This window comes from Acanthopagrus latus, chromosome 1 (genome assembly GCF_904848185.1).
Source record: "Acanthopagrus latus isolate v.2019 chromosome 1, fAcaLat1.1, whole genome shotgun sequence".
Lineage (NCBI taxonomy): Eukaryota > Metazoa > Chordata > Actinopteri > Spariformes > Sparidae > Acanthopagrus > Acanthopagrus latus.
This window is the reverse complement of record NC_051039.1, coordinates 8,994,070-9,009,263: the sequence shown is the minus strand read 5'-3', so window position 1 is coordinate 9,009,263 and position 15,194 is coordinate 8,994,070. Positions and strand designations below refer to the sequence as shown.

Sequence of the window (15,194 nt, the reverse complement as noted above, 5' to 3'; positions counted from 1 at the left end):
GAGAGGCATCCATCCTGAAACACCCAGTGCCGGTCAGGCTGCAGAAGAGAAGTGCTCATTTCTGCTCCTGCACAGCCTTTACAGCTGGCAGAGCTCCCTTTATCATGTCCCATTAATCATCTGATTTTCCTGCCTGCCTTAAATTGGCTGCCAGTAAATAACAGTTTTAGTTAAGGCAAAAAAAACCATAAAACGGTCGCTCTCATTAAAAGACGCGTTTGATCAAAAGTTTAGAGTGTAAACAACAGGACAAACTTAATGTAACATCGGTCACCAAATGCTGTTTGCAGAAAGAGGGGTCTCTGCCATTAAAATTACAGTTCTCTTCCTACTGCAGTAACTAGAGTAATATTGGACACTGAAAACATTTGGGCGATGATAATCAGTTTTCAAATGACGTAGCTTGTTTGTGAATCAAGGCTGTCTGATTTGGCAGTTGAATCTCTAAGAAGTGTGTTATCTATAAAAGTAATCAAAAAGGGGGGGCCTTGAGTGTGACAATGATTTCCGGCTTTGAAAAGTATGAAACCAGACTTAAAAGAGGCTCAATCGTTTCAAGCTAGCACATAAAACCTTTTGAGAATAAGGAAAAGAAAATTTAGAGCTAACCCCCCCAGATGGCAGAAATAAATCACACCAGTGTGACCTTAACAGAACAGTGGGAGAGACTGAAGAAAATATTGGCTATTTACAAAAGCCCATACTAACAGATATAGATCGAGGAGCGGACGTACGGCAGCTCTACTTAAGATATTAACAGTGGGAAGTCAGGGAGGACTGAACAATCCAATAGTGCCAAGTGTTCTGAAGCTGACACACTCACACTGCCGTCCACTGAATAAACTAAACACACGACACAAAACTTTAAAGGATACGTTATCTTCTCACCCTTGTGCTGATGTTATTTACACTCCTAACACACACACCTTCACTGTAGCTGCTAGGCTAAAAAGTATTAGAGCGGAATCTCTCTTTTTATTTGTTTTTGTTTTGTTTTGTTTTTTTTAATCATTTGGGAATCTTGTATTGTATCTTGTATTTTGTATTCCACTGGACAAGCTGTATGGAGCCTGTTTATAAAAAAAAAAAAAAATCCTGGATGTTAGTTTATGCTTTAAAACAAGTCCCCATCTACTCGAGTTGTTGTTTTTTGTTTTTTTGAGGATTCTGCTACACTGTTTCTGCTGAAACGTTTTGAAACCTTTACCTGACTTTTCATCGGCATGTGGGTGAGTCGATAATTACTGAACCTTAATTTTTTGGGGTGCACGTATCCTTTAAGAGTTTATAAGGATCTTGACCTTTTCTATGACAAAGTCTTTCCACTTTGAAACCATTTCCTGGATTCTTCCAAAGTCTAGGAAATTCTATAAATACACCGCGTTTGTTGAAACCTTTGTGTCTCCAGTTCAATGCAGGAGCTATCAATCGATGGCTCTATTTAGAGCTGGTGCCCTGTGATGTCTCAGAGGAAGAAAGTGAAACCTCATTCGCCGAGCTGCTCGACAGAGGGACAACATTGTTCCACATTCATTTCACAGTCAAGCGCTTTATACTGTGACAATGCTTTCTCGGGAAAACAATGAATTCTCTTCAACAAAAAAAATGACATTAAAGGTTTTGTCTATAAGCCCTACGCCTCCTCTAAAACTGTCACTTATCTTTTTTTTTTCTCTTTTTCATTTGAATTGTTGCCATGCAACAGCCCGATAATACCACAACATTTTCCTTTGTGGATTTCTATCATTACTCATGAGAGCATAAATCTTCTTAGAAACTCAGAGAATCAATCTCCTCTGCTGTGAGAATGGCCAACTGCCAGAAAGTCTCCGGAAGGGACTTAAAATCTGAGTCAGTGGCGGCCAACTACCGAGACAGTCATGTGCATAACACACCATGAAACAGAGGGAACCCTAGAAGCTGCAGCCATGAGACAGAAGCCTGTGTGAGAGCAAAGTCACACTCCCATTCACACACACTGGCACGTGCACACGAGCACTCAGACGCACACACACACACACACACACACACAATCTTGTTTGGCTTTTATTTGTTCCATTAGGAGGAGCTTTTCCTCCAGCTGATGAGGGGCGGCAATCAGTGTAAACCCCAGACCGTCTGAAGGCATCCATTTAAATGACTCTGCTAGCTGAAAGCAAGTCCACTGTTGTCAAGGCAGCGAGACAGCCATTAAATCACCTGGTTCTATTAAAGAATCAATTACTGCGCCGCTCTCCCTGGTAGTGCAGCTCTCATACCTGAGAAATCGCTTCGGACAGGCAAAGCAGATAAACAAGGACGCTGTATTTCACACGCGGGGCTTTCTGCCATCAGGCCCCATATGTTTCCTGCACTGCACACGGGTGATAAGCCATAAAGAGTACACAGCTGGCTGATCAGGGGGGAAATGTAGGCACAGATGTGGCTGTGTCACTGGCCGCTGTCGCATTGTTACCTTTGGTTGAGGTGGGCAGCCAGTGGCCAGTCGCTGCAGCTGCTCTGAAGTATGGCTGGTGAAGAGATCTGAGCAGCACGCTGTGCGGCCCAGTCTCTTCATTAGAGAGGAGATGATGCTGCAGCCACAGCCACACATCGACTTGCTCATTAGTAGCCCGACTGTTCTGGGTTTAGAAGACGTGTGAAAAGAAAAAGGAAAAAGAAAAAAAAAAAGACAAGCTGCACTGAAGGCTGCAGCTACTTCCTGGTCCTTGCTGAATTCCCTGAGTTGTCCTCACAGCTGATGCCTTTTCTGAAATGTAATCCACATGGTGCTGATCCACAGGTACTCCGTCACCGAGAGCCGGCTGGTTTCATCTGCTGTAAACAAAATTAGGATGCCGACGCTCACCTCAATCCACAGTGAGGACACTTGAGTTGGGAAGTACAGTTTGTTGCTCCATTTCCCTCGTGATTGCTTCCCACTTACTCCACTCCCTGTGCTGTACTTCTATCTCTGAGCAGCACACGCCTCCTGCCGTAGCCCGCCCCCCCCCCTTGGTTTGCAAAATTCACTCCCGTCCACAAAAACACCTTCTTCTGGTATTACAAATAACACTCAGGATGCAACGTCTGCCACTACTCCCTTCTGTCTCCCACAGTTTCCAGCCGTTTCTTTCCACTCCCTCCACTGCCTTCGGCTGCTGTGCAATGAGGATGCTATCCCCGTCAACGCTGCTGCCACCACTGTACACCCACCCCCCCCCCCCTCCCCACCACCACCACCACCAACACCACCACCTCCACCGCCAGCTCCAGCAGTAAACCACTCAGACTGAGCTCCTCCAACTTGCCGATAAAAGTGCTTCCCTCATATGACACTGGAGCTCCTGCTTGTTCCATTAATTGAGGAAGCAGAGGATAAAATACTGTAAGAAATCCAAGCCACCCTGCATGCACCAGAAGGACTGATAAGCAGGATACAGTCTGGATGCAGTGGGGGAGGGGTCCAGTGTAAGCATTTAGGAGACAATAACCGAGCAGACAGGATTATTATGGTAATAATCTGTCACTGCGGCCAAGATGCTGCTGATTACTGCTGTAATAACCAATGAAGCAAAAGGAGACCATTTCTCTCACTGATCAAGAAAAACTGAAAACAAACACAAAAAGCCTGCCGTTATTAAGATCCATCATAGTAATTTCCAGTTGTTACGCTTTTAATAGAGCGACTGGACGGCGCACAATATCATCTGATTTATAATTCCTGCATGTCTGTGAATATTTCCGGCTCAAACATCTGCATAAAAGTGCCTCATTTTTTTCTTTTTGTGTGTGTGTGTGTCAACATCTGTCCCAGTTTCACCGTTCACCTCACTGCAGATGTTTGACCTGATGAGTCTAGTGACGCGCAGGGACAATGTGAACATTATTCAGCACAGTGGCTAACAGTTACCAAAGCTGATGAATCTGGGAGGTCTAGGGGGTGGGGTGGAGTGTGGGGGGGGTGTGGGGGGGCACGAGGTCGCGAGGTCGCGAGGTCGCGAGTGGGAGGGGCAGTCATTTTGGCAAAGCAAAGATAGCTTGGGATAAAAAAAACTCAAGAGTGGTCCCTCTGTTACAGGAACTGCAGCGTGCTATTAATAGCACACATAATAGTTTTAATTGACTATTCAAAACCATTGTATTGCTACTATTGAGTGCAATGAAGACATGAATGAAAAATGGTCAAGGCTACGCAGACTAAAATGACAGTTTCAAGGTGACAAAAAGTGAATGCCTCTCTAAGAAAATACCAGATAATGAACAGTGTATCGATCAGTATACAATAATAAACAAGGGGGTCAAAATACAGTACAATATTGATACATCCAGTGCTGAATCTCTACAGTACTGCAGAACAGCCATGTTTTAAGAAATCTCATTGTGTAGTTTAAAAGCTGAAACAATTAGTTCAATTTGATTAACTAATTAGTCGGTCGGCAAAAACATTAATTGCAAGCTTTTATTTTCAGGCCTTTGAAGCCTCCGTGAGAATTACACATGAATTATTGATAGCTTGTGGTCATTATCTACTTGTATACTTTGGTATAGCTGCAATTATGAGTCTAACTAGAGGCAAGGTCACTCCCGGTTTTTATGTCTAAGGGTTAATTAAAAGGCAAAGAGGAGCTTTTTTTATATATATATTTATACATTTTGGGCTTCATTGCTTTACTAATAACAGAGTGACATGAAACATGGTAAGAGACAGAGGCATGACATGCAGCAACATGCCACTGGTCAGTTTTGAACACTGGGCCACAGCAGCAAGGACACAGCCTCTGTACATGGGGAGCACACTCAATGTTTTCAAATGCTGGTCTGACAATGATTACAGTGGCAGCATGTGTAATCTTCGTAACTTTTTGGGCCACCCCATAGAAGATTATTCCCTTGAGTGATATTTCCAGGTAGAAATGAAGGTGCCCAAATATTTTGGGTCAAAGTGATGTCTGATGCGAGTTCACCTCAGTCTGAAAACCTTCATCTTGGAAACAAAAACATTTTGGACTGCTGGTATGATAACACAAACTATTCAAAGGTGCAATCGTTAATTTATTTTAAGCACTTCTTTTGTGCAACTAGTGAATCAGCCAAGCTCACTGCAAATAAAAGCAGAAGAAATGCTATTATTAAATGAACTATTTCCCCCTTAGCAACCTCGTGTTTATGTTGAGTGCAGTTCTGTGTGTTTATTTATCTGCTCTAATCAACTGTTCTCATCTAGTTATATGTTTTTTTTCTCCACCAGTGCTGTCCTTTTTCTTCTGGTTTCATGCAATCATCAAGTGGACTCAAAAAAATGATGTTATTATTTGTCAAATATAACCATAAATGCAACATTTTCACTCAAATCAAAGCATTTTCATTTTCGTGTAGATAAGACTCATCTTAGTTTGCCCTGCCCGGAGAAAGTAGGGGCTCTAAAAGTCGAGTTACATCCACTAATGTCTTTACATCAAGTTTATATGCACACATATTAACACGCCACCTTAAAAACTGGTCTCATGTTTAAATACACTTTAAAGAAATCATTTAAAGAGTGCATCCACAGAGAGGATGAGAGTATCTTGCCACCCATGCAGTCCATTCTGTTCAGTATTCTTTATACTGGCAGGGATAAATGATGCATAAAGATCCACTCTATAGTCAACTGCTATAAGTCTCTTACCAGGTGGATATCGCAAAGATGACAAGAGCTGTTATTGCTCCATCCGTTTATTTGGGTGAAGTGCATCATGCTCTGGTGTGCAGCTGTGACCGACTGCCAATAGTGCCCAACATAAAAGGGTGTTGGAAAGGGTAATAATGAAGCACTTAAAGCTGTTTTCGGTGCTCACTCACTGGCACATCGCTGTGCCGTTGATAGAAGTGATACTAAAGGTGACACCTCACTGTGATTCATTGCAAGAGAGATTTCCTGAAACACCAGGTTGCCGTCTCCCAGGAACAAACGGCACATCAGGAGAGAAATAGCACACAGCAAACACCGAGAACGCTATCTACCATCATCAGACACAATCTATAGAGAAAAGTAACACTGTCAAACTGGAGCAAGGACAAAGGGTTGCATTTGAAAGAAGTCCAGTCACATATAGTGTGTGTATGTATGTATCTTAGCAGCTAACACACAGCGAAGGCAGATCAGTGACAAAATGTGTGTCTGACACTATAAAAAAAATAAATAAATAAGCATCATGTTTACGGAATTACGGAAACTGTTCTTGGATTTTGTCTGAAAGACAGACCAGGGTGAAAGGTGCTCTATTCATTATTTATGAATATTGCTTTTCACTGTGTCAGCTCGCTTCAGTATTGATCCATAAAGCGGAGAATCACTGCACCATAGCAGAGGCTTTCAGAGGAAGACATAATGACACAAGGCTTACATCCAGCATCCATAGGGAATATCACAAACTCAGTGGGCCAGCCAGCCAGGCATATAACACAGTGTGACTTTCACTCTTATTATTTGTCCTGTTAAAAAAAATTACTATACAACATCTACATTCTGCGGTGTGTGCTCACCAGGGATGCTCCCGATTAGTCAGCTAGTTGATTGAACGTTGCTTCCCTCGCTAGTCAACACAGGAAATACTGCTAAATTAAACTTATTTCATCAATGCACACGTTAAAATTAGATATTGACATATGCACTGAACCCAGTCAAATGCTGTTATCAAAAATACTGCATCTGTTGCTAATGTTAACTAGCACCAAGTCCTAGCTGTAATGAAAGCTAGCGTCGGTGATGTATCAGCTTGATGTCATTGTTTGTACTGCGTCGTTTTGAGCCTGCTCCATGTTTCTACTTTCAGCCCTGTGGCTCCCGTTGAATGCACAACGTGAATGAGGAATAGCTCATTAATGATGTTGAAAGTTATCACTCAGTTACCGTTTCCTTTCTCACAACGAATAAGCTGACAGCTGTCTAAAGGGAAATTGGCAGGAAGCTGAAAGTTTCTGGGAAGCAAACACATCATCTCTACTTGCTCTATTGCATGTCATATCGAGTAGAGAAACATAAATCTCACTGTATAAATCACGTGTTCTCTGTTTACACAGTACAAACGTTACTTGAGTGGTTAAAACTACGATCTGATCTCCAGTTTACAACTGGTGCTTGGTTTCTTCACATGACATAACAGAACAGACCAGAGTCACACAGCGGCAATTTTCAACTGACGTCATGCGAAGGGTGGGAAGCTCAAACGCTGGGATAATATTATAATGCTGTGATTCATACTGGAAGTCATAAACTTCAGGAATCTGACAAATCCAGATTGATTGATAGTGAAAATCTGGAGCCATTTTCAAGACAAAAAAACACACTTGATAAGCCAATATGGACCTCGTCGTGTGTAACATTATCAAACAGTCATGTTGTTCATCCTGACAACATTTCATCTCATTTTCTGAGAGTTGTACTTTTGACTGGCTGACTTGTTTAAACTTCCATTTAAAAACCTCCCCCAGTGCCCACACAGCTAATATCCAGCACTACATTAACCCAACAAAAGCTTTACTGATCAATACTGTGCTCTAATGATCTGTGTCGTTTCTTAGTCAAGGAGACGAATCCGGCAAACCCGTGAATGAGGTTACAGGAAGTACAATCTGAAGTCAATATCGTGCTGTCACTACACTACACCATCACCATGCAATGATACTTAGTGTTATGAGGGCGTTTATAAACTGGATTCATTGTCAGCAGTCTCACTATATGTTTAAAGGGCAACGGGTGAATGATAATCCTCTAAACTATACTGTAAAAAATAAAAAAGGTGCATCTGTCATTGTTATGGTTGATGTAAAAAAAAAACGGCAGCCTGAGGTCACTGCAGCTTTAATTCCAACCAAAAACCAAGTCAACCTATCCCCTGGATGACGATAACTGTACTCATCTCACCACAAACGATCCTCGTGTGGTTGACAGAAAAGCTGTGTCACTGCTGGCTCATCTTCCATTGTCGACTGAAATGCGGCTTCATTACGCCACATGCTGATCCCTTAATGCCGACGACTCCTGAGATCAACACGTGTATAACCTTTAATTAGCCCTTCTTGTTGAGGTGAGGAAGAGAAATGTCAACAAAGACTCTTTCGTTTCTGTATCTGGGCTTTTTATCAGCGGCATATTTGCTGACACAAAAAGGGATTTGGGGATCATTGTAAATGTCTCTGTGTGTCAGAGGTCTGTGTTAACACCACAGACCATCCGTGGGATTGGATTGAAGAGAAATCTGATGCACCAATCTGGTGCAAAGTGAGAGAGGGAATTCAATATGCAGCCGTTTGCAGCCCTAAAACATTTAACATGGTTTACTGGGGAGTTCAGTGAGGCTGAGAGCAATAAGTTTTCAATCAAAGGCTCAGACTGCAAAGACAGAAAGATGCAAGGCGACCTCTACCGCTACGTTTTTTAATATCCTCCTCTGATAAACTATGTTCGGTCGACTAAAGCAGCAGCAGCTCTCTTTATTCAAGCTGATGTTGAATTGTAATCCAATTTAAGCATAACTTTTGCCCTTGCATTTTCCACATGTGAACACTTTGTTCCGCAAAATGTTTTTACTTATCCAAGACAAATGCATTTTTTTTTTCAAAGAATCATCCAAACATATACTGTATGCCAACATCTTCAGCACTATGGTTGAAATTTTGTAGTGAAAATACTAAACAAAAAATGTTTTTACTTACCCAAGACAAATGCATTTTTTTCCCCAAAGAATCATCCAAACATACTGTATCTTCAGCACTACAGTTAAAATTTTGTAGTGAAAATACTGAAACATTACCACAAATACATCAACAGTTCTATTTCCAGAACCTAACCCTTCATTATTCTAGCACTAGAACCAAAACCGAGGGTGACGGGGGTGCGTGTGTGGAATGAGTACCAGGAACTTGACAACGCAGCTACAAAACAATGACAAAGAAGAATTTATTTTTATGGCAACGTGTAAATAGACTCATTCGTATGCTTAAAAAAAAGACAGCAAATATAGATTTAGAAAAAAGAAAGACAGAAAGAAGAACCAAAAAAACATTTAATCACGACCATTTCCGTCAGTCAGACACCATCATTCACTACCGCGATTAACTAATGGATTAACTAATCTCCCGTCGCTCTCCCCCTCCCGTCTACCGCCAATTACACATGTTCTGCAGAGAAAAACAGAAAGAGTGGGCTGTTTTCAGTTGCAGTCGTTCTGCAGGGAAACGGTTTCCACTTTTACCATTTATCCATCTTTATGTCCTCGATTTAGCATTTTAAAGTCATGATCCCCATCAGCGCATAGAGCCTGCTGTACCGCACCTGCTGTCTGTTGAGTGAATCTATAACATGCTCTTTGTTAAGAAGACTGGTGAAGCCCCAAATGAGGCAGATTAGTGTGATCAGTGTCTCATAGACAAAGAGCTTAAAGTGTATACACCTCCGTAATAAAACAACACAACCACTGACATGATCAGAACTTCACAGAGGTATGTTATTCACCCAATCTGTCGTGTTTAAATCTCCGTCTGAGGAGCAACACAAACTCTGAAACAGCAATAAGATTTGGCTGTAATCAAGCAGCAAATGTGATAATTAACACAATGCTATTAATCGCGCCAAAACAATTAGTGGTTGATACATTTAAGTGGGCTTGGAAATTATGTCCTCAATTATCCTGACGCTCTCAAACGTTAACACGGCGAGAGGAAAAGAAACACAGATGTAGTTAGGAGGTATATCAGACTGTGCATCTATCCTGTTTCTGTTTGAAAGACTAAGAATTAAAAATTACAAATCCTCGACATGACTGAAGATGCAACTGAGCTTGTAGACGGACCGTTTCCTCTGAGTAGGCTGCACTCTAGTGGGCAAGGACTGAAAACACAGGCAGGGCTGCAACAAACATCAGTGCCTGAAGAGAAGGCAGAGTGTGGGTCATGCCTCACTACTTCAGACTGCTTACTAGAATACTGATGTTGTACGTAAGGTGGATTCTGACAGGATAAATGTGCCCTGTGATGAGTGGGTATCTACCAACTCCTAACACAATCAGTATAGTTGTAATACGTACCTACCATCACATCACAAAATTTTGCAAGAGGAAAGATTTGACCATCCGCAGAACTCATTCGGGCACCAGGCCAGAGCAGAAAGACGTCCAGTGAAGTCACAACTTCCTGTCTCTCCGACAGCGGGACCAAGTTGTATTTCCTGTTTTCAACGGGCTCTCCAAAGCATGAATGACTGAGAAAGCGCTCACCACACCCCTCAAAAGGATGACACAGATCCACACGTCAACACACACTCATCTTTTATAATACAACACGGAGCTGCCTCAAAGCGAGGTGATGAGGGACACAAAACCGTCGATTGTTTTTCTTTCACTATGCCAAAAAACCCTAACAAAGCTAATAGGGACATAATGCTCAGCCACCCGAAACCCTTTAACATTATCAAATAACAAAGCTGACATTCATACAGGAGAGTCTTTAAAAAATGCTGTTAAAGTCAACACATGACTGGTTAGACACATAATCACAGAGCTTGAGGCAAGCAGAGCTGACTGCTGTTACCACTGACCGATTCCCAGAGGGCCATGCCTCCATTTGGCTCACAGAGAGAGTATTTGCTCTTCTTCAGTGTATACAATTTGATGATGTCGTTGTTGTTAAAAGAAGATACATATGGCTCCTCATTTCACTTTAGCTTCCATCTGCTACATACTTTACCAGTGTTTTCCTCACCATTGTGAGGCTTAGGCAAAGCACCAAAGCTGTTTTGGACATAGGCGTCGGATGAAATGATTTTTTTTTTTTTTTTTGGTCACAATGATCCCTGCAAAAATAACTGATGATTCACAACATTCTCATTCTTGCCAAGTTATGTAAATGTGCACTTAAACATACTTGAATCACTTTAAATTTCACTGCATCACTGATAGGCCACGTGTCTGTTTTTATAGAGAACAATCCACCAATCTTTAATAAAGAGGTCATTATGAAGTCTCCCTGCATAAACTGTTTCCACGCCTTCGATTTAACTCTTTTTGTGTGGGATCCAAGCTGAGTCTTTAACCATGGGGACACGTTTAGGATTTTGGACTGACCGTGAAATGCAGGCTCCCCTTCAAAATAAAAATCAGGAAACTGTGGTAGGACCATATGGAGCGAGTCACTCATAGGAGGATAATCTTGATTATCCCAAAATGACTAATCATGACGATCAATTTACTGTGACTGTTTATCACAATCCACAATAAAATCTTTCACTGTCCCATCCCTAGTGGAGGGCATTTTATCAGATCTGATTGCTGTAGTTGGTCCCCAGTGCACGTCATTAGCAAGTTTTGTTCTTGACCTTTGTGGGTGATATTTATTTATTCCCTGTTGTAGCTTTTCCAACATTTCATGCACAGATATGGCAATAAAAAAGGTTGGAAATGATGTGAAATTGCACATTTTGTTATTTCGTTCACTGAAAAACAAACATTTTCTTCCACAAATCTTTGGGGAAATTGCTGCACTCTGTCTTTGAGTATCTAAAAAGGTGCTTTTAAATAAGGAAAAAAGATGTATTACTTATGCATTATTTGGACTTGTGGTCATTTGCATCGACAAACATGCAGTTCATCTTTTGCAAAATATGTCCACAAATTAAAGCGTTAGTGGATTCAAAGATGTTTAAACTTTCTGGACTTCTGAGATGTGCATCAGCAGCGATTTTACTGTCCCCAGCTATCCTCCGTTATCAATTGTGTGTACGCTTCTTTCTGAAGCAGGCAAAAGGCTGTTCTGAATAATTTACAGGGAACGAGTGGGTGAGAGGTGTGGGACTGATTAGGGAGGGACACAGAGGATGGCTAAATCTCAGTCCCTTTCAACAGTCTGCTTAGGAAGCAGTTTCAAATTCAATTTCTGAAAGGACCTTTTCAGGAAATGACAGCGGTGCACTTCTTCGTACAGGGATTCTGCAGTATACAGTCACTTTTTTCGCTGGAATTCACTTACCTTGTATTCCTCAATGTTTGCGTTAAACTGATTCCAATGAATGTAACAAGCAGAAGCATGTACAGCACCTTGACTGAACAAATATCAAGGTGATTTAGTTTCAAGATGAACTATGCGCCTCTTGCTTGCAACAAATTCATCATTCATAACATTCAAATCTTGGGCCCAAAGAGATAGCACTGGGATACAAACAGAGAAGCTGCACTTTGATGAAAATTAAATCCCAGACAATCACTCCTGAATTATTTAAACTCTGTATCAAATTTCCACTATCCGGTCCAAGAGACCAGGGTAACAGTTTTCGGGGGGAAAGACGGCATTAACATTTTGACATTTGAGTGCCAGTCCACACGTTAAAAATGCAGCAGCGGGCCAAGCAAGGCGCTGCTATGTGCTATCACTTTACCTTTAATTCACCGCCGCGTGCCGGGGATGAATAATTCAGGCCTTGCACCACACTCATAGCTTTGAGAAAGAATCCCGCTTACAGCAACCAGCACTGAATACGCATACAAAACACATTAACTCTACGTCCTTGGCCCCACAGTCACTGTTGACAACCACACACGTGTCAACCTCAAGCTACAAGGAAAGAAATATTGGCACCCTGACCATATGAAACCACGCATCTAACAGAAAACATCATAATTACACGGGCTTGCAAAAACAGTTTGAAGCCAGAGACTAGAAACAGCTATTTGTAGCTATTCACATGCCTTTTACAGCTCTCTGCTTCCATACAAACACTTCCACAGATGACCAACACACACCTCGAATGCCTGAGTGAATTCACCTCCTGTTTGTTCATAACGGCCTCAACAACTTCCACTGTGTCTCGTGCACCGGCGTGAAAGGTCTGCTTCCTGCCCCAGACGGTGACAATGAAACACAGGGTGGAGCCTTGCGCGCATCCACTGAAGTGATCGTTTTCTTGTCCTCCTTGATCTCTGTGGCACTTATTTCCACTCCATTAAACCACACACTGCTTGCACATCCTCACCGAAGGCGAGGAGGACGCATTCTGATGTGAGGCACGTCAGACTTTTAAGGTTTCTGTGGCAGGAAGGTTTCACTTTCTGTTATAAAAAATGAACCACCGGTATTCAAAACAAGAGCGAAAGGTTGTTCGGTAAAGATAAGCAGGGAATATTAACTATTTTAATTTTATTTCAATCAGCTGTGCAGCCCTACGTAGTAGCTGTAATCACAGTACAGCTGAGCACAGCTACTTCTATGCTTCGCTACATAAAACTGTGTTGTAAGTGCATCATAGTTTCAAATTTGAAACAAACTGCCTTTGATCTGCAATGAAATGTGACTTAGCTTTCTGGATTACTTCTAATAAAACTGTCAAGAACTGATAATTCCCAGTCCACCTCTGTTCTTAAGACACGGGAAACAAGACTGTACAAGAGCCTTCATGAGGCACCTACAGCGCTCTTATCTGAACTGTGCAAACTGGTCCCGAAAGTTCCATTTTCATCATATAATTTGCTCTTGTTTTGTTCCATGTGTTATCAGAAGGTCCACAACTTATTTATGTCCGTTAATACCATAGTGGAGAGGGACTGAATTAACTTGATAACAGAAACTTAAATGGGAAACACATCGTTTGCCAACAAAAGCTTCAAACCTATCAGCTGTTGACACTGACAAATCCCGACCTGACCTAAACATGAGCCGGTTTATCGTGTTTGTCAGTGTTCTCAACAGTGTTAAATGGTCTATGCATTTGCAAGAAGACACTCATCATTCAATGTAAGTATAATATCCCTGTTTGCTTTACTCACTGTGTCTTGCAGGTTTTACTTTGTGAAAACAAAGCTTGAGGACAAACTGCTGTTCACAGACAAAGGGAGATACACAGAATACACATACAATTGCAAGGAGACTAACAAATGCAGAGATTTCTTCATTATCTTAGGCCACCTGCTGTGTAGTATTTTGAGCCCAGCTCACTCTGACACACAAAAGGAGCAATTCAGGCAGCGTCTTTGTCATCCACAAAAGCCACATGTGTACTCTCAACCCATCCAAACAACCACAAACCTCACTATTCCTGTGTGTAATCCTATGCGATAAGCACTGCATTGAGCACAGTTACATACACACAAAAACTTGCTGACCCCTGAGAAGTTTCGCAGGTTGCAGTCTTTACTTACAGTTCTCTCTGGCTGTCTTTGTTCAGGCCACAATTGGTCTTCTCCACTCCAGGTCCCGCTCTAAGGGTTGATTCTTTCTGTAGACAAAGAGAGAAAAGGAGCCGTCAGGGCAGCGATCTCCGAGGTCACCGAAGAGTTAACAGGCCATGGGGCCGTCTGGCATACGAGAGGAGAAAAGCAAGTGGGGCCAGAGCGGTGAGATAAGGATGCTGGGATTTCGCCGGTTATTCTCCAAAACCCAGACAGAACACGTCAGTCCGTCACCGGGTTTGCCAGAAAAAACTACAGCAGAACAATTGAACGACCTGGCACAACACCTGCATCAGTGTGCAACAGTGAGTCACCGCCACAGATGCGTCAGTTCTTCCTCGGTCTCGTCTGATGGGAAGTGAAGCAGGGGCAGCTGTTGGCAAATCAGCGCACCGCTAACAGGATTAACATGATGGTGCATCTTAATGAATGTAAAATCAAAACTGAAATCTGACTCTTCACTTGATGTATTATGAAATCCCTACCGCACAGCCCTGATCAAGTTTACTGGCCCTTGTACTTGGTGCCAAGTACAAACTTGAATTAACCTACATGTTGATAAGATATGCATCTGTCACACTGAGGTATCAGCCCACCTAATCTGAATCACTTTAATCTTCACACACTTCTTCATCCAAGTATCGACGTCATGATACAAAGCTATAATTACGTTTGTGAGTGATAAAATATGAATGTAAGTTTAACTGAACGGGTGAGGGTGGAGGGGAGACGCAGCACTCTGTTGGAGATGTTGGAACCACAGAGACACACAGTCCATTCGTGGTTGTACTCTAGTGTTACAGAGTCAGTGGGTGTTGAGCCAGTAAACATTTATCTAAAGACAGATTATAATGTAGAAAAGACACTTAGGGTGATTTGTAATCATTAAGTCAAAGTGTGGTTTGCCTATTCAGTGCACACAGATCTTTCCACTTAGGTGCACCAGCTCATGATTCAGGATCACCCAATAATACATTCTCACTCGACTTCTTGACACATAAAGGGAAAAAAAGGGAA

The 15,194-nt window shown here is 42.0% G+C and overlaps 1 protein-coding gene across 2 annotated transcripts in view; it reads right to left on the bottom strand.

The window, feature by feature from the left end:
- fbxw7 (F-box and WD repeat domain containing 7) overlaps positions 1-15,194 on the bottom strand; it is a 124,997-nt gene that overhangs the window by 92,363 nt on the left and 17,440 nt on the right. For both annotated transcript variants that reach the window (XM_037099933.1, XM_037099942.1), the window contains one exon: positions 14,148-14,224. The gene's annotated coding sequence lies outside the window, so the exon portion shown is untranslated. The remainder of the gene's footprint in view (positions 1-14,147; positions 14,225-15,194) is intronic.